We start from the raw sequence: 21,365 nt of genomic DNA on the forward strand, positions 1-21,365 counted from the left end.
CCAACTACTTACAAACAGTTCAAGTTAAGACCATTCAGGGAAACGAACTGACAGGGTCACAAGTTCAAATTTTGATCTGTGAACCTATTCTACTAGTAAGATTTTTTGCAAAGGACAGAACACGAGGAAGAAGAAGAACCTGTTCCTTTAACCCATCCTCGGATTATCCTGAGTATTCTCCTGATTAACTACCAAGTATTCTTCTTACAATCACGAGAATACTCGTTCGTACTTGTAAAATATTCCCACTTATTTTCTATCTTCCCGAATTAAACCAGTCTTTGATGAATTCCCATTTTCTATATTTCCTCTCCCCATAGAAAATGTTTAGTATTTTTGTCAAAAAGGTGGCAGTGTGCATTGTTTGCTCTTGTAAAATTACAATGTCAGAAGCTGCTTCCGCGAAATTCTATCCAAGTTCATAACTTAAAAGGCATGGAAAAAATACAAAATTTTTAATGTTGTATGAATCTTAATTTTATTTTAATTTTTACCTTTCTAGCATCCAAAGCAACTCTTTATAATATTGCATGATTTAAAAATGCAGTGAAAATAGTATAATCTGTGACTCCTGAGTTAACCTCGGGAATGTGAACATCAACAAAAATTATGCACTACATATTAAAAACCAACTATGAACAATTCAGGATATGAGCAGCTGTCCAGAACGTAACTGGTTCTTAAGTAAGGTGGTGACTGCACGTGAATTTAACCCTAACATGTAAAGCTGAGTCCAGTCAACATGTATCTCTCTCGACAACTGAACTAAAGGAAATTGGTGGACCTTTTTCAATAACTGATTCTTCAGATCATGCAAAGTGATTGTAGCATCAATAGTCAAGGTTAGATGGGAAGAGGTGTTGCTTCACTCTATACTGAGTGATCTGATAATTAATATAACTGGAGCACTCATACTGTCAAAAATGCTGGTTAGGTTAGGTTAATGGAACGCAATATAAAATTTAGGCCAAAGGCAATGCACTGGGACCTATCAGGTCACTCAGTGCTGAAAGGGAAATTGAGAATAGAAAGGTTTTATAGGTGTAACAAGAGGAAAACCTCAAAAATGCACTATGAAACAACTGTTAGGAGATGGTGGACAGTAAGATGGAAGAAATGGAATATGAATGGAGCTACAGTAAAAAATGAAGGGACCATGCAAAGAACCTTATGTAATGCCTACAGTGCACTGTGTGAGGTGCACTGACGGTTATGTTAGGTAATATGAGAAAGGCCCATGTAGGCAAATCCAGATCCGAGGGACACTACGTAGTACTATCCAGGTGGCTGGACAATGGTACCTCCACTCTGCATACATAAACAGTCAGCAGATATACAGTCTGATCCCCGACATTTTTGACATCCAGTACACTAGCTTCTTATCACACATAATGTAACCAACACAGCGCCAAATTTATTTTTACAGATCCCGAATACTGGCTCAAGTTGGGAAGAGAGGAAATTGAGGAGGCGCTGCTGAAGCCTACGCTTACTAATGTCGCAAAAAACGTCATACTCTTTCTGGGAGATGGTAAGTACTTTACACTCCTTACACAACACATTTACCTAATTATATAAGTTTTATATTCGTTTCTGTACATTTGGTAATGTGAAATTTGTCTCTTTGTAAAGCTGACGGCCCCAAACAGGCTAAACTGCCATTACATCATTCTGAAACATTCACCTTCTAACTACCTGAATAGTATCTGGAAGTCAAGATCTGTTTGATCATCCTGTTTGTGGAATTTTGTTAAGTAGTTTTCTTTAACTCATGAGGACTCTACATCATTTTATGGAGCCTGGCATGACGTGTTAAATCTAACTCCCTCCTTACAGGTGGCTCCCTCCTATAAAACACCATTTCTGGCTTTATACAAATAATCTATCTGCTAGTAACTTCTCCTCCACATCTAGTGGTGTTCCAGTGACTCTTTTTCCTATTACTTGTATTCTGTCCATCCTTATTGATAGCCTTTTTCAGCCCATCTCTTTCACCTTCGCTAATAATACTCCCAATTTTTTTAGTAAGTCAGTCATAGGAAGTGCTTGTATGATTATTAATCTTAAAAATATATTTAAAAATGTCCATGGTGCTCATTAATCATAAAGGTAAAAAAAAACTGTCAAAGTTAGATATCAATCCGAACCCCCTAACCGTTATGCTGTCAAAAAAGATTATGGTAAAACTAATTCCTAAATCAGGTGACATACATTTAATCAGCTATTTTTTATGTTAAAAACATCCTTTATAAATACACAATTTAGTTTTACTTAAATAAACTAGCACCAACCCTTGTCATGTGACTCTTACTTGTTTGACACAGGTATGGGCATCACTGTCAGTACGGCTGGCCGCATCTACAAGGGCCAAAAACACGGGTACTCAGGAGAGGAAGGGACATCTTGTTTGGGATAAGTTCCCCAACGTTGGCCTTTTAAAGGTAACTAAAAGAACTCTTATTTCTAATAGCCACAAAGACCCATTCAACTTCTCGACTTACTTGCACTTTTTTGGATACACTTAGCACTACAAGCCTATATCCAAATAGGAAATATAGAAACTTTCACAAGTTACCCTCCTTGTGGGATGTTCAGTAATATCAACATATTCTACAAGAACTCGAATGAAACCCATCACAATGGCACATTGTTACAAGAACCAAAACTTTCGCATGCAAGATTGAAAGGTTCAAAATCCCTTTGACCAACTTTGTACTGGATAAAGCCAGTACCACGCAGCTATCAGCATTTACATTATTTTATTAACCAATGCTTCTAGTAATTTTAAGTTCTTTTTGGCTAGAGGTTGTAATCTCTTCATAATTGTGCATCTTCATGCACCAGAAGATTTTCATAATTCTGTATCTGCACAGAAGAGGAGTTCCATTAATTCTGTGATCTATCCAACAAAAGCTTCTTGTATTTTGTGTCCTCACTGGTCAGAGATTGATGGACTATTCTCTTTGTTAATTACAGATTCTCCTCCATCCTCTTCTCCAGTAATCTTGTGTTCTTAAATATAAGAGCTACCTGGTAATTTTATAACATTATACATGATTCTGTACTCCAGTTGCTGTTAATTTCCCAACTTTATTATAAACCGTTTTGCAGTCTCATTGCTGCTCATTTTACAACAATTATAGTCATTTTAAAAGTTTAACTTGTGAGGTCCAGAGCTGTCGCTGGGACGCTCAGGCCATCCTCGCTTAAAAACAAAAATGTACATGTCGCACAGAGACTCTTAGGAAACACAGATCCAGCTACCCTGATTCAAGCAATCTTTTAAGCATTTTTCATTAGATACTTTATGCTCTTGTCAGTACCATAGTTACTAATGTATGTAAGGCACTGCAAGCTTTCTAACCACATGTATTTGAAACCTCTTCCTAATCTGTATGTAGAATTGTTAACCATTCTTAAGGTGTGAGAAAACACATCTGACTGTATGTAGACATCCTTCTGTTTTCCTCTAATGTTAAATTCTACTTTCCCATTCGCAAGAGTTCTTGACCTGTCAGAGATTTTGTGTCAAAAGATTAGAATACCTCGAACTTGTCTCTTACTCATGCCTCGTTATAACCTAATGTTGCATTTCCACTGACAAACACAAACTGCAGACTTACGACTTGGAAAAGCAAGTGCCTGACAGCGCATCAACAGCTACAGCGTTTCTCTGTGGAGTCAAGGCTAACTATCGTACAATTGGAGTGAATGGTCATGTTAAGTACTGTGACTGTCAGGCGTCCCTCATTGAAGAAAACAGGCCTGCCAGCATTGTACGATGGGCTCAAGAGGCCAAAAAAGACACAGGTAAGTGTCAAGTTGGTCAATTGGTTTTGTTGTCAAGATGATAAAACTATAAGCACATGATTATGATATTAAATGGGACTTGTATTTCACTGAAACATTCACATTCTGGAAACTCGTGATTTCTCAAGAGCTGTGAGCTTACTCCTCCCAGAAATATTTTAATTATGGAACAATGAAAAGGCTGCAGGAAAATTAAATTCTATCAAAAGATTAATGACTAACTTAATCCCTTACATATGAAATACTCCAGAATGTTGTGAATTCGTCTGACTTCATTCCACAGCTAAAATTTTCCCTCTCTTGGGAGATAATAAAAATGTTTTCAAACAAATTAGTGAAATTTTAAATTTTTGTTTGTTTCAATTGCTTCTCTTCCTGAATTCCCCTTGAAGTTTTTTTTTTTATTAAAGTCAGGAGTAAAAGTGCAGAAGAGTTGTGCACACTCTTCCATAGGCCAAGTCCTGATTAACAGCCGATCAAAGACATATTGCAAAAAGGGTTCATCCTCACCTAACATTCCTTCAACCTAACCTACCCTAGGGTGCCATGCCCTGACCTGGCAGTGGCTGGGGGCATTGCCCCTTCTGGACCCAAAAAGTTGACATCATGCATAGCAGAATGACAAGTATACAATTATTCTGCATTATTCCCCTGGACTGTTTCATCATACTTGATCAACAATTCCATCTTTTATTTTTATTATCATTTCACCAACTTTTCCCCAACCATACACATTTGCTGGGCATTGTTTACTCAACTCTCATACTTTGTTTTCCTTACACACATTAATCATTTCTTATGACCAGGTTTTATAACAACGACACAAGTCACCCATGCAACCGTGGCGGCTGCGTATGCAAAGTCAGCCAACAGGAAATGGCAATGCGACAGAAAGATGAAGAAATTCGGCCAGGGTGCCACTGCATGCAAGGACATTGCTCGGCAATTGGTTGAAGATGTACCTGGCAAGCATATCAAGGTAATTCATTCAATTTTCAGGATATGAAAACTCATTTATGTTTTCAAAACACTGAATTTTGAAGGCCTTTGTAAACTGTGTTTGCTTTCTGTCAATGTCCTTTCACTACCCTCCTTTAAAAAAACAAGGTGTACAGTGAACCCCCCGTGTCTGGGGGGATGCGTCCCACACCCCCCCCACGAATAGGTCAAATCCGCGAATGCTTAAAACCCCTCTTAAAAACACTTAGAACTGCCCATTTTGATAGCTTAAACCAAGAAAAACCCTGTAAAAATGCTTATACCTGAGTATTTTAATAGTTTTATCACAAAAAGTGCATTTATTCATGAAAATTATATGAAAATACAGTAATTAGTGAATATTTCTCAGTGAAAAAACCGCGAATGGGCGAACTTTCCGCGAATGATGGCTAGATATGTCCCACAGAGAAACCCGCGAATGTGTGAGTCCGCGAACCATGAGAACGCGAATACAGGGGTTTACTGTATATTCTGTGTGTAAGTATGCAGAATAAATGTACCTAGGTGCAAGGTTAAAGATGGTATATAACCTCCCCATGGACGTCCTTTTAAACAGTATTGCTACACTTAGGGCATATCTTAATGATTTTTGGAACAGATCCATTAAATTTACCCAGTCTGATGTACAATAACTTAAGCTATAAAACCTCAAGAATTTTACCTCTGAGATTAAAAGTATTTCCTATACAATGAGGACATGTTTTTATCTATGATTTCCTCAGTGGATGTTTCTGTTTCAGTTCCTAGGGCCCAAGCTTTTGTTACCTCATTTAATCAAAGTGTTTCTGCTAGTTTCTCAGCTACAATGATAGAATCCAGAAGGGTGAAAACCATCTTTTGAATTTTGTTTATCCTTGAGCCTACCCTCTTCAACATTTTCATATCTTTACTATCTCTCTCTCTCATATTTTGGCTTAGAGACACTAAACATTCACTTCATTTACCTATTGTTTAATTTGTACAATTTATTCATAACTGACCCAACCATCTAGTTTCTAAACAGCCGTGTAGCGTTTCATTTAATATTTCTGCCTATGCTAATGTATCCCTAGAAAGGTTACAATCCCCAGACATCACCTTCCTCAGAATCCACTTCACTCTGATGTGTGTTTTGCTTCAAAGAACTAATGACAGTATTCTGACAAAACACTGCTTTCATTGTCATGATGTTCTAATTGTCACTTTTCTGTGGAATTCAAAGGAAATTAGTCAAGTTTTTATCTGCTTGTACTCTTTTAATTGGTGGAAGGGAATGGATGTTATAACAAGTAATTATATTGTGGTATTTGAAATCCCAAAGGTCTGTTCAGTTCATGCTTTCATTTTTATGGTGAGCGCGCTAATGAACTTGAGCCACTGAGGCCTGATGGGAACACTGAGAAGATGGATGCAGGGGAGTAATCCACTTCTCCAAGGTTGATGGAAATAAACATCATTGATAGGAATGATTAATCCACAAGTTTATTTGTCATCAAACTGGTCAAGCCAAGGATTACTGATATTGGAAGTTCATTTACTGAACAGATCAGTTCAAAGAAGAATAATGTCTGAAGAATCATTCACTGGACTGGTCATTCCAAATATGACTGATCTCCGTGTATTGCTGCGTTAGATCCCCCTAATGGGGGGGGGTTCATAATAGCATGGCTTAAGTCAGTAAGTTTCGAAATTCCTCAGATATTAATCTTAGATTAGAAAATGTCCCCAGCAACCAATTTCTTCCCAAACACACAGGTTTCTTATCAGTGCATGGGCAATGAATACATATGAATTGGACTAGTAGGTGTGAAAATTTTGCAATATAATCTTATCCTCTTATCAAGATTAACACCTCACATAGATTACAGAGACTGCATAGATTATTTAGATAAAACGGTGCCTTAACACCATCGATATTGTATCAACTTATTTGTTTCACTCATAATCATTCTTTCATCTCACACAGATAATCAGATATATCCACTAAAGTTTTTCAAGTAACATGAAAGAATCCATTAATCTTTCATAATTCTGAATACTTGTAAACCATACTTCTTCCTGCAAATCTGAATCGGCAATGCATATAAAATTCAGAAAACGCAGCAACTCCTTTCAGTGATGGTTGGTTGGTTGATTCAGATTAAGCCAGCTTTGCATCAACACTGGGTCCTTGACCTCAGGCAGTTTTTGTGGTGCTGTTAAAGGGAAGAAGCCTGAAGTGGGCCACTGGCCTTTGTCCAGAGAACAGAGACAATCCGGTAATAAAATGAACTAACATTACTGAGGTTTCTTGTACAGTTTTATACTCAACTCTAACTCTAATAAAGATGAAGCAGTTCAGCCTTTTCCCTAGGGCCAGTGACCAATCTACCATCATCTGTTAGAAATGGTGGAATGGAAGACAAGCCTGACCCAAAGATAGATGATGCCAATTGGTCCACCACAGATGAGGCTGAGTAATTCCTTCAAGTTTCTTCTTCAAGGAATTATTGTAATTTCTCTCGGCTGTATGGGAAGTTCTACTCGCAGCATGGCAAGATTAAAAAAAAAAGGATGTAATTTTCATGTGAACGGTTTTGTATCCATGTGTTGAATTTGGTTTGTTTGTCATGGTAAGCTCATCTACAATTATCATGAAACCATGACTAGTCATCTGTCCTGGATTTGGTGACCTTTCTAGGGACATTCTTTATTTAATAGCCATCAGCATTTCACCTAACTTCTTGGGATCAGGATCTAATATAACATCTGATATAAGTGCCTGACAAGCTTCAGTAATACTACCCCAACTGGCTCTAGATTTCAGCCAGACCATTTTTCCAATGGCGGCATTAGGAATATACTGATTAAGAGATCTGTCTATCTCAATGGCGCAATGATTAGAAGTACCTATATATTCACAGACCATGGACTTGACAATAGCTGGAACATCTGTGAATATGAGGTCTAGTCTATTACCAGAAACATGCGAGGGTTCCTGGGTTAGCTGGACAAAATTTGCGGATACAGAACTCAAGAGCAGACTGGCCATGTTGATCTGTGGAATTTGAATTTAGCCACTCAACAAATAATGAATGACGCTTTTGAATCCTGTGACTGAGCCATACTAATCCTTTCCAAGAGACAGTCATATACAGAATCGTCGACGTTTGGATTGCAGTAAACATCAACTACGTAAACATTGTTGAACTTAATGAAAATTTTGAAACAAAGAACTTCAAGGCAACTACACTCCAAATTTTTCTGACGACATAAATAGGTCATCCGGAATTAGTGTATACAGCCATACCTTGCATATGTGGGATGTTACGACAATAAATAAAGTCAAACCCCAGGGATTAAACACTCAACCTTTGACTTCTTAGTACTTACAAGTCTCAGATAAAAGCATCAAATCGTAGTTACGGGCACGACTCTGGAGATCAAGAAAATCTGGCCTTAAGCCCCGAATATTTGAGTAAAGTACTCTGTAATTTTTCTTACTGTAATGAGTAACAGGCACAGGGTTCAACTCAATGTCTTCTGAGAGAAATAAAACTAACAACATAAAACCATTACCAAAACTAATAAATAAACTCATGACAACAGAAACATTGTAAAAATTAACAGAACAATCAACAATAATACCATCAACAACAACAGTATTTACATCATTTACAAAAATTCTGTTGACAGTATACACAAATGTGACCATATGTCATTGAAAAAAGCACTGGAAGCAACTGACTGACAAGGTGGGGCGGGCACACCTTACAAGGCAAATAAGAAATCCGCCAAGTTTGTCACAACAACTAGGGGAGGGCAATCAGGATAGATTTAGAAACTATAAAAGGCTCAGAAGGAAAAGATTAGGGAAAGACGAAGGCACTTCACTGATAATCCACCACGACACTTTTCCTTGTTATCAGCCTTTCCTACGCACTTTTTGAAAAAGCAGGAAAGTGAAAAAAAAGGAGGATAAATGCCTGATTGTTCCCTCAAGCAAGGGATCTAAAACCCAAGACCATGGAAGGCCACGGTGAAAGGGATATGGCACATTCCAAGGTTGGAGAACAAGGCTTGTATTCAGAGTAATCTTCTCTTAGAAGGGTTGCCTACCAAGATTAAAGGGTCTCTTCTACCTGCTGGTTTGATTTTGGAGTGTCCTTACAATTGAGCTGCCTGCCAAGGCTAAAGGGTCTCTTCTACCCTAAATCGTGTAGGCAGGGGCATCACACCCTGAAGTGAATGTTACAAAGAAAAGCCACATTAACCGAGTTTTAACAAAGCAATTGATTTACTAGTAGTCACAGGAAATTGACGTTACGAACCAGTATTAGAGATTATCCACATTGCTTGTAATAATGAGCTAAACAATCTGTAGGTTGTGATGGGAGGAGGACGTCAGGAAATGGGAGCCCCTAAGACAGACATCATGGAGGATAACTGCAAGAGGACTGATGGTATGAATTTAGTCCGAGACTGGATTAGTCATAAGGAAGAAAGTGGCAAGAGCTACGCCTATGTTACAACTACCCGAGAATTACGTTCTGTTGACACCAATAACACTGAATATATCCTAGGTAAGGTCTTTGTATAGTTGGTATTGTTTGTGATAAAATTATTGGTATATAGCCGTACATCTGTTGTCAGACTATATTAGGTGGAATAGCATCAGCTGGCCTCCTCTGGGCAGCAAGAGAGTCGAAATAGCCAAACCTACTTGGATGAGAATCATGAAATGGAAAGCTGGAGATGAAAGGAGTTTTGTAGAAGACAACTCACAATGAATGACATGAGTGGTGGAACTTCACAGAGGCTGTTTGAATTGCACGTCTTTGGAAGTGTTGATGATGATAATGAAGACATTGAAAATTTGACTCAAGGAGCTTTTTTCATGTAATGTGCAGTGGAAGTTATGAAAACGAGATGTTTCATGGTTATTTTCCTAAAAGCAATACAAAAATCTGCATTAATAATATACAGGCCTATAGTATAAGGCACAGGGAGTTATGTCACCAACATTTTTTCAGCACAAGAGAGATCAAGCAACTGTGAGTCACAGATGTGAGTCCTAACCTCAGCCAAGTACCCACCGCATACATATGAGCATATCAAAACATCATGCTCAAGTTTCTTTATTATGATATGCATACATGGTCTCTGCTGACTTCTCGGAAATTACAAAAAACTGAAGCAACACACAACATGGGTATTTCTGATGTCGACTGAAAATAATGGGTCAACACACCGTCAGAATCTCACAAGATTAATTACACTCTTTCTCAGAGTCAGAGATTAATGCTGTTGCACACCCAGACACACCTTTACATCTCTGTCAGCTGAATGCATGATTCATTTTTAAATACAACGAGAACAGACTGTAAGTTTATGCAATTAACATTATCTGCTTGAAGAAGGGATGTTGCAGCACCAATGCAACATGGATTAGTGTTTCCAGAAATAAGGAGAACAGTGGTATAGAACGAACAATGCCTTTTGATTATTTGGTTATGCAGAAGCAAAAACCTTAATGTCATCAAATCAACTTGACCTCTAAAATGCCATGGTGGGTGGCTTAAGTTAGGACTGCCTTTCAAATGATTAACTGTTTTTCATAAGAAACCTGGAATATCTCTGATTTTAGACATCCCATATAAAACTGTACTTTGGAAAACCAATCTTCTTCCATATCTTGCAATAATAATTTGTAAACTCAGTTTTTTAAAAATTAGATATATTGTAAAGGGAATGATTTTTTACTGGCTTTCTCCAAGATGATGAATGGGTAATCTGGTGATACTGTCCTGAAAATGAATTATTTCTCTAAATTGCTTTCTTTTACTTTCAGGCTTGTTTGATGAAATTCATCTGCCATACGAGACTGACAGAGACACCAGTCTGGACGGCTGCCCTCACATCAAAGAAATGGTTGAGGTTGCTATTAACAGACTCAAAAAGAGTGACAATGGGTTCTTCCTTTTAGTAAGTTACCCTTAGTTTTGAAACCATGAGTGCTGTCTACCTTGTAGATTAATTTCCTGTCCATGTTTATTAAAACTTATGACACTTTATGCTGCTTGGAAGGAGACCCAAACAGAGCTTCGATATGGAGTGGATTCTTTAGCTCAATTTAACCGACTAAACAGTACCTGTTATATAGAATTGTATCTAAATTTTAGAATTGTATCTAAACTTCATATCAGCTGGAGATGTTATTCAGCAAAGTATGTGCAAACAGCTAAGGTTAATTTACTGCCCATTTTACGTAAGGTTGAAGGCGGCAAGATTGACAATGCTTTACATATCACTTCACCGAAGAGAGCTCTGGAAGATCTGCTTGCATTTGAGGAAGCTGTGGAACTGGCAATGACGATGGTGAACACAGATGATACTCTAGTCATTGTCACAGCAGATCACTCACACGTCATGACCATGAACGGGTACCCGCCAAGAGGAAATGACATTTTAGGTAAAATTTCTTCTTACTTTTGTTTGATGTGTGTGTGGATGTAAGTTTTGTAACTCCCTACCCCATGACAGACATACAAACACAGGTAAAACAAATGAAATTTTCGTTTTTAAATCACCGCTTCACTTTTCACCCAATGCTCCAACTTTTCTTTCAAGAGCTGCCAGACGTATGATTAACCTACAACAATAAATTCCCTATAACATCAATTTTTTATCAAGAATTTAGATGAGTTTTGATCATAATTTATGATAATAAATAACATAATTGTTTATCACCTCGATAAATTCTACAATGATAACCTAAATATAAAATTTCTTTCTGTAGTAAGTGAAGCTGAGCCCGCACATGTGTAGTAGTGGCTAAACCCGACGCTGTCAGCCAGCAGAAACCACCACCAAACTCTCTCTCTCTCTTTTTAAGGCATCACTCAAACACTTTGGAGCAAAAACTATCTCTATATGTGAGGTTTGTGCCTAAATTATTACCTACAGAAAAGAACAACAATTTACGATGCAAAAAAATAGATGGCAGCTTCTGCATAAGGAATGAAAAAAAACATTAGTCAACAACTTTTGAACATGTACTATAAAAGTTGAGATGGCATATCATTACACCTAAAATGACTCCATACCTCTAATACCTGCTTCTCTGCAAGAACAGACGCCCATGAAAGGAATATATATCGAAAAATAACTTAATTTTGCACACGCGACACCCGGCAACAGCTTCATCACATGAAAAGCGATGATCACAAGTCATTCATTCTGCCTGGCCCATTCATGCATATGGTTGAAGACGTTATATGATATAATAAGTAAACAAACACATTCCCTCTGGGCGTACAGTGATAAAATGGTCCTAAACACGATCCTACGTCACTTATTACACGATCGCCAACATCGTGTAGGAAGAACAACACATTGTTGGCTGTGCTGTTTAACTTTTGTGGGTGGAGCCTACTTCCCTGAGAAACACAAAGGTCATATTTAGCAAAATCATTCATTCACCATCTAGCATTCAAGGTTAAAACTACCAAGACCTGTTCGAAGGAATCATCTAAAACTGACCATTACATGCGTGGCTTGAGAATTACCTACATGATCAAGGTCCTCTTTCTCTCTCTCTCTCTCTCTGTTCAGTTCAACAAATGCGAATTTCCTCATTAATTCGTTTGTTCCTTCTCCGTTTTAACCTTTGGAATTAGTTAGAGTGGCTGCTTCGTGACGTAACGGTGACGTACTTTGTTATACAGTCGGTTTAATGGGAAATTTTTTGCAATCTTGAAAACCTATTACTCAAATCAAAGGTAGATTAAACTAAAATGCTGCTTGGAAATAATGTTTTTTTAGTGATGGTAAAGCCTTAAAGGAAGTTATAGTAAAGTAGTAAGGCCCTACGACAGAAAACTAAACTATATGGAGAATTCAGAAATGTACAGATAATGTTATACCAGCAAAATCTCAGAAATTCCAAAGGAACATCATTAGCAATTTAAATCCTAAAGGCAAATTCATAGCCATATGTTAAAAAGACAGATTATATATATCAAAACGAGGGTTACGAGTATGTAGATGCTGAATATTTCTCTGATAACGAATGCAGTATGACTTGCAGGCTAAATGGAAACTGGAGCCATGATGTGCAAGAATAAAAGCAAGATGAATGTACATTACTTTCCTCGGGGTAATGTGGCGTATGAGGTTGGCGATTTTATTTTTGTTAGTGAGGTTTTTGTACACGTTAATGTACGACGTTCATTCATACTGTACATGCACACAAACTTTTTCATAAATATACATTTAGTTTTCCTGTTTTCCCAGGCAGCAATGGGTTGGTCAGCTAGTGTATATATATACATATAACTATATATATATATATATATATATATATATATATATATATATATATATATATATATATATATATATATATATAGAGATATAGAGAGAGAGAGAGAGAGAGAGAGAGAGAGAGAGAGAGAGAGAGAGAGAGAGAGGTGGAGGAGTTTTGGGCATTCAACAATGGTACTGTTTGTTTGATAATTAACGATTCCAGAATAGAGTGCTAGCTCGGAAGAGGTCCTTGTAATGATTTTAAATTGATCGTATTCGATGTTATTACCACATTTTTTGGGATGCTCGCTGATATTTGAAAATTCAGGATTACTTAGTTTATTGCCCGTTCAATAGCTCACACCTTTGTGAGAATCGGCACGAACCTCAAGAAGTCTTTGGGTGCAACCCACGTAAGTTCCTCGAGAACACCGAGGACAATCATATTTATCTACCACCCCAGACGCCATAAGGTCGCTTAAAAGGTCTTTAGTATTGAATAAAGAACCAATTTTCAAAGGATTCTTTGGAATTAGATTCATTTTTACGGCTCCATAATGGCTAGAAGTAATCTGAGAAAGTTTTTGGCTAAAAGTTTTATCATTTCTGTATAATTTATATGTATTCTCAATATTCATTCTTTTATTGCAGCCTTGAAAATGAGACTAGTTGTCTTGAAACATCGGCACAAATAAAGACGTTTTTATGTACCAGCCTGTTTCCGCTGCCCTCAATTCTTGATATATATATATACTGTATATATATATACATATATATATATATTCTCTCTCTATATATATATATATATATATATATATATATATATATATATATATATATATATATATATATATATATATATATATATATATATATAGCTAAAATCCGCGAATACTTAAAACCCTCTAAAAACACTTAGAACTGCCTATTTTGATAGTTTAAACACGAGAAAAACCCTCTAAAAATGCTTATACCGGAGTATTTTAATAGTTTTATCACAAAAAGTGCATTTATTCATGAAAATATGAAAATACAGTAAATAGTGAATATTTCTCAGTGAAAAATACCGCGAATGGGCGAATTTTCCGCGAATATTGGCTAGATACGTTCCACAGAGAAATCCGCGAATACGTGAGTCCGCGAATCTTGAGAACGCGAATACGGGGGACTTACTTATGTAGCAGCATACAAGGAGTATGGATGCCATAAGATTGCAAATGGTAGAGATACAACGAAAATTTAGTAAACAACTGGTATCGATGAATGCACTGAAAGTGTACTGAGACTGTCCAGTGAAACTGAGAGAATGGAGGATAGGTTAGACCAAAGGTTGAGAAACAGACATACAGGGAGACGGACAGTGCTGCGAAATGTCATGGTGAAAATGTTTTAACATCCAGCGATCACGAATGAAGAACGCCATGTAGAAAGACAAGTGGGCTGGTGTAAAAGCCTCAGGAATTTGCTTGAAAAGAAGAATCACTATTGACTTAGCAATTAAAGCGAATATATGGTAGTGCCTAATTTCGGGTTTTCCCCTGCGCTTACTGTCTCTCAACGGAAACAGCTTTGCAATAATATTTTCTTGTATTAAATTGGGAAAAATGTTGAAAGTGAGATATATCAGACAAGATGCAACAGAGCTGTTAATCAGCTCAGTGGTCTGGTAAAACTAAGGTACACTTACTTTTTTCTTTGATTTTCAGGTGTTGTTACAGAAAGCGAAGAAATATCTGATGGCCTGCCATTCACAACGCTGACCTTTGCAAATGGTCATGGGTATAATTACTCCTTTAACGGGAATGAGGTAATTATGAGAATATTCCTAATTGCCTATCTGGTGAAAAGGCTGTTTTAATGCCCTGTATCGTGTTTTCTCTATCAAACACCTGAATTACCAAATACCTTAATTTCCTGCCTTCAGAAGTGTCATAATGTCTAATTCACTTACATGTCACTCCACTGTGTGTGAAGATGAATATCCACACCTTTGTCTTGGATAATTCACCTATGACTTTTCCCTTACAGGTTGTCAGGCCAAACCTTACAGGCGTAGACACAACAGGCAAGGACTATGTTCCCCTGGCTGCTATGCCAACGCATTACGATTATGAGACACACGGCGGTGAGGACGTGGCCGCTTATGCAGTAGGTACGCGAGTATTGCAGTTTCTTACACCTGTTTATCTTCCTGAGGGCTAAAGAACTAGCAGCAGTCTATGCTAATGTTGCCAAGTAAAATGATTCTAAGTGAACTTGTGTTCATGATTAGTTTGAGGATAATAACAAGTTTTCATTGCCAAATTGAAGAAAAGAGATGGACATTCTGCAATGTTTACAGAAGTTGGATTAAAGTTGCTCATTTCAGCTGCAAGAGATTAATTCCCAGTCCCAAGAGGGCCAACAAATTGGTGAATAGTTGCCACAGCTAATCCAGGTAATTCAAGTGTATGTCTCTAGTATGCTAAATGCGGAGCCTTCACACCTCTCCAATAACACTAACAATCCATAATTGCCTTCAGGTAATACATTTTTTAAATCAGCAGTAAACATGGTCAAAACTTATTACAGAATTTTCACTGTGAAAAATCAAAACATTAAAGATATTTTCATAACAGTCAAATGGACTATCATGAATTTACAATAATTAGCATAAACTCACTCTGCCAAATCTATGGAATACTGTATTGCAAAAACTCCTTAAACTGAACAGAAAATATTATGAGAAGACTTTAGTGATGGAAGATAAATTAAGGTTAGACCTCGCTGAATAAAAATTCATAGCACATGCAATTCCTCCACTATTTTATGAAATACAATGTGTACCCTTATGTCAAAGTTTTCTGTGGGTAACAATAGTAGACTATGGGTCACTAACCTCAATGTGTAAACACACCGTTGTCCAGCCACTTTTGGCAGAATGCATGCAACTTGGTGCAAACTTTGGGGCGTATGTAATATCTGTACTGAGAGGACTTGCTGTCTTGACCCTCTCTGATATTGCCAATGTCTTTCCTACAGAAGTTGGACAGCCAACTGGGAAGAGACCAAAGGGAATGGATTAAAAGGCAGAAGACAAAGTATCTGGCCACTTAAGATTAAAATATTTGGTACACAGTTGTTCAAAAAGCTAATTGTAAAAGAGAACAAAACGTGATGGAAGACATTCACTGTACAATTGAAAACAAAACCACAGCTGGGCTAACAAAGGTATATCTAGAACAATATTAGAACAAAGCTAGAAAGGGCAGCTCTGGAATCCTCTCACACTTGACAGACTGTAGATGATCACTATGACATTATTCTATTTACTCTTTATTTTCCCATTCTAGGACCCTGGGCTCACCTCTTCCACCGTGTCCACGAGCAGACCTACGTAGCCTACGTTATGGCATATGCCAGCTGCATCGGGCCTTACAAGGGCTGCCATCACCATGCAGAAAGGCCACTCAATGAATACAAGATTCTCCCAGAGCAAGTGAAGAAGCATGAAAACAGGGGTTCTTCTAGTGCTACAGCTCTCTTGCCTGGCAACATTTTTATGTTCATGGTTGCTGTGCAAATCCTTTCTGTCTGAAAAATAGCACCCATTCACTAAGGATTCAAAAGTACTGATGTTCAGTGTTAACACTTTTCATTAATGCTATTTCAGTTAAAAGTCTTCGTTCTTGTGGGTCTCGGCTAAAGGGTCCATCTTAACCTTTCATGATCTCACCCAACAGTGGATAAAAAAACGACACGATGAGGTCAGGTTACAAACAAAATTTGATCTTGCTTGTACCGCAACATATGAATCTGTAGGTCAAAATACTACAAGATGCTGCAAAAGAAAGTCTCTACAAAGAATAGTCTAGAACCACACTGGGTGCAGGCCTATGTTCTGATCTGGATGTAACTAGATTCAAGTCCGGCTTTTTCAAACAGCAGCCATTTTGAAATGAGGCTACTGTTTTTTACACTATTAATATCACTAGCTTTCATAGTACCACTAACTGTTCACTGCAATGCATTTTAAGTTGCAAATATATATTCACATCTACATAAATAATGCAAAAAGTTATAATACACAAGTGGTGTTTTATTCTCAATACAGTGAACCCATTCGCGGGGATGCGTCCACACCCCGCGAATAGGTCAAATCCGCAATGCTTAAAACCCTCTAAAAACACTTAGAACTGCCCATTTTGATAGCTTAAACCAAGAAAAACCCTGTAAAATGCTTATGCCTGATATTTTAATAGTTCTATCACAAAAAGTGCATTTATTCTTGAAAATTATATGAAAATACAGTAATTAGTGAATATTTCTCAGTGAAAAAATACCGCGAATGGGAATTTTTCAGAATGATGGCTAGATATGTTCCACAGAGAAACCCGCTAGAATCGTGAGTCCGCGAACCATGAGAACGCCAATACTTTACTGTAGTCATGTTGTAAGTGTATAAGAGAGCATATATTGTCTTCAAGTCTTCCCTGAGTGAAATATCAAGACTATAATTGTTTTAAACCAGTTTCCAGAACTGGCTACAGTACTCCTGGTAGGGCAATTAAGCAACCGTGTCAATGTTAACATGTATCGCAAACCCCAATTTTATTTCTCAGTAAAGAACTTCAAGTAATCAAATGAGAAACTAAATTGTTCTTCCCAGTCCAAGGAATGGATGACAATTGAGTAACTAAAACTAAATGAAAATAAAATTAAACTTATATTGGCAGGGAAGAAAAATAGCTGAAAAACCTTGGTGATATTTCATTGAATATCAATAGTAATTCTGCCATGCTTACTGATACAATCCGTAATTTATTTGCGCTACTGAACTGTAATTTGTGTCAATTCTGCAATCAATGATGGAGTAAGAGAATACTGCCTTTGTTAAAAATATCATGATGAGTGTTCTATTAAAATCCTGCAATTAGCAAGTCTCACCAAGAGTTGTCCATAGTGGCTGCCATTCATTTAGGATGGTTCATCCAAAGTCTGCAGGATCACAGAGACACATTTTAGTTTTCAGTAAAAGAAAGCAAATACTGAGGCTGGAGAACTGCAAATTGGTATGTTGATCATCCACCCTTCACTCATCAAACATATCAAATTGCAGCCCTCTAGCCTCAGCAGTTTTTATTTTATTTAAGGTTAAAGTTAGCCATTATCGTGCTTCTGGCAACGATGTAGGCTGGGCCACCACTGGGTCATGGTAACCACGACGTGGTTAAAGTTTCGTGAGCCGTGGCTCATACAGCATTATACCGAGACCACCGAAAGATAGATTTATTTTTGGTGGCCTTGATTATACGTTGTAGCGGCTGTACAGAAAACTCGATTGTGCCGAAGAAACTTCGGCACATTATTTACTTGTTTGTTTTAAGAGTGTCTAATCCCAGGGCAAAATCCCCCCTTGGTAAACAGATATGCAAACTAGCTTAACAATACTCTGGATAGATTTTGCATCATGTTAGCTAATGGAAACCTACTCTGGATATTAGTACGTCTTCTGTTCGCCTCCCCTTTTTTGGTGCCCAGTTTTTGAGTTTCATTCACGGACCCCTGAGCTTGTTTGATCATACGGGAGCAGAGGTGGCAAGAGTAACAGGTAATTCTATTACTTATATGTGTGACTGCAACTTTATATATCTTTCTTTACATCCTTGGGGTGCATTTTCAGTTTCAGCTTTTCTCTACTCCTTGTTTACAAATCTGAGTAAGTTAGCCCTTCACAGTCATGCTGACTGTACTTACAATCCAATCCAAAGCTGTCAAACTTCCATCTTTCCGAAGAGCTAGGAAAGCTTTCGAAAACTACCTCGTCACATGGGTGAAATACACATAATTCACACAGAAAGTGGGTGAAAAGTACAAATAATGGAGGCAATAATCAAAAGATTACAATAAAATAGAATACCTGAGGATTTGATGAGTAGCTGACACTTGCAGACACACAAACAAAGCTTTCAGCTGCCTGACAATGGGGTGTGTATGTATGTGCAGTATCACCAGATGACTGCCAACTTCTTTCTTTCTGAGAGGGGCTGAAGTGTCCAGGATTGTGGATACAAAATGGGCTAATTATAGAAGGGGTTTGTGGTGAAACATGTTAAGTTCCCAAAACCTTCTGACGATTACTCGTCAGTCTTTGCAAATTATATACTTTGGTCATCATGAAATTAGCAGTCCACATGATGTTATTAAGAAACCACAGTTGTAAGAACAGAATGAATGTGTTACAAAAAAGGTACAAATTGCCATCTTAATCAGTGCTTAATCTATATTCTATAGTTTGCATGATGGTAAAACTTTAAATTAAATGACCTGGCACTGAACAATGTATCTAATGCAGGAATTTTATGTTTTGGGATACTTGAGTGCAAAAATCATCAAGATGAGAAGTGATAAAACAAGAGAACTGTCTTACTTGATTCTGGAGTGTACAATGAAGATTCAAGTTAGGCTCATCCAATAAAACATCTTCAAGGCTCAATGTGCTGAAATCAAATTAGATGATAAGAAATTTATTTCTTTTGCAGTTATATTATTGAGCTAATCAAAGCTACTTGGGCCTCCCTTTGCTTGTCAGTGTCAAAGGCCAATTGAACTTCAAGACTCATTACATGTACAAACTTTTGTAATATGAATGCTGTGACTGAGGTAAATTCATAACCCATTCCATGGACAAAAGATTGGGTTCTTCGACGCAAAAGCTGTCAGTAAATCTAACTCATTTGAGGGTTATTAGCAGGTGTCACTGACAGAGCTTGGAAGGTGCTACCTTTCGGTAAAAAAATATAACTGCAAAATTTCAAGGGATGGATAAGTTTCTTCATACGCCAACATTTCCACAGCTCATGCCTCGTGATCAGTACCAGACCATTTATAGGTTTTTGCACTCCACAGACAATGATTTATGAGACCCCAATATCAATGATAACTGTGGAAAATAAGGAAAATTATGACTCATACACGTACAATTTTCACGATTTTTTATTTATACCTAAGATGTTGACATACCCACAAACAAACATCTTGGCCACTCTGGGTCTGTCGTGAACACGTTTTTGGCCCCTTATCTTGGCAATGGGTATATTTTGTATAAGGACAATCTATAAACCAGCCCTGGTCTAAGTGAATATTTACACAGCAACAACACTGGACTAGTTGGTAGCTTTCGCGAAAATAGGAGTGATGCCCAACTTCCCCAGGCATGAGGAAAGAAGACATGGCGTTTAAAAAGAAATGGCATCACCCTGTCAGCAAATGGAAGGATAGAAAAGAATCTGCTCTGCTGATTAAGGTACACACTGGCATGCTAGCACCTACAGGGAGATGTGCCCACTCGAACAGGGAACCCAGTCGTGAAGTTGGTTGTTATTGTCTGCAAGTCATATGCAGATGGGTACGACTGGGTAAGAAGAACGCTCAAGTGGTATGAAATAGCATTCCTTCACCTCATCGACATCTGCATGCTGAAAGTTAAGCATACCTTAGTTTTACCAGACCACTGAGCTGATTAACAGCCCTCCTAGGGCTGGCCCGAAGGGTTAGACTTATTCAACGTTGCTAAGAACCAATTGGTTACTTAGCAACGGGACCTACAGCTGAATGCTTGTAACTTATATAAGCAAAGAACTGGCTAGAATAGAATACTGTATAGAATTTAGGCCAAAGGACAAACACTGCAACCTATGAGGCCATTCAGCTGAAACGGAAATCGACAGTAAAAAGGTCTGAAAGGTGTAACAGGAGGAAAACCTCAAAGCAGTTGCATTATGAAACCACTTTTGGAGAGGGTGGAAGGTCAGGTGGATGAAAGAGAATATGAACGGAGGTACAGTAAAAGGAATGAAAGAGGTTACAGCTAGGGGCCTAAGGAAGGGACGCTGCCAAGACCCTTAAAGTAATGTCAACAGTGCACCACGTGAGGTACCCTGATGGCACTACCCCCCCTACGGAGGCTCAGAGACAGAGGCTATGCTATGGTTGAGCAAACACCAAGAAACGCAGCCTTGAATGGGGCAGTGCTGTCAGTGCACCTCATCAAATACACCGTAGGCATTACTTAAGGTTCTTAGCTGCGTCCCTTCAGCCACTAGCTGCAACCCCTTTTACTGTACCTCCGTTCATATTCTCTTCCATCCACCTTTTCCACCCTCTCCAAAAATGGTTTCATAATGCAATTGCAAAAGGTTTTCCTGCTGTTACACCTGTCAAACCACCTCCTCTCTCAATTTCCCTTTCAGCGCTGAATGACCTCATACGTCCCAGTGCTTGGCCTAAATTCTACATTCATTTCAATTCAA

At 37.9% G+C, this 21,365-nt stretch overlaps 1 pseudogene; it reads left to right on the forward strand.

Moving 5' to 3' along the window:
- Positions 1-811: 811 nt before the first annotated feature.
- On the forward strand, positions 812-17,134 carry LOC136830882 (alkaline phosphatase-like; annotated as a pseudogene).
- The last annotated feature ends 4,231 nt before the right edge of the window (positions 17,135-21,365 follow it).

The sequence above is a fragment of the Macrobrachium rosenbergii genome, chromosome 47 (assembly GCF_040412425.1).
Source record: "Macrobrachium rosenbergii isolate ZJJX-2024 chromosome 47, ASM4041242v1, whole genome shotgun sequence".
NCBI lineage: Eukaryota > Metazoa > Arthropoda > Malacostraca > Decapoda > Palaemonidae > Macrobrachium > Macrobrachium rosenbergii.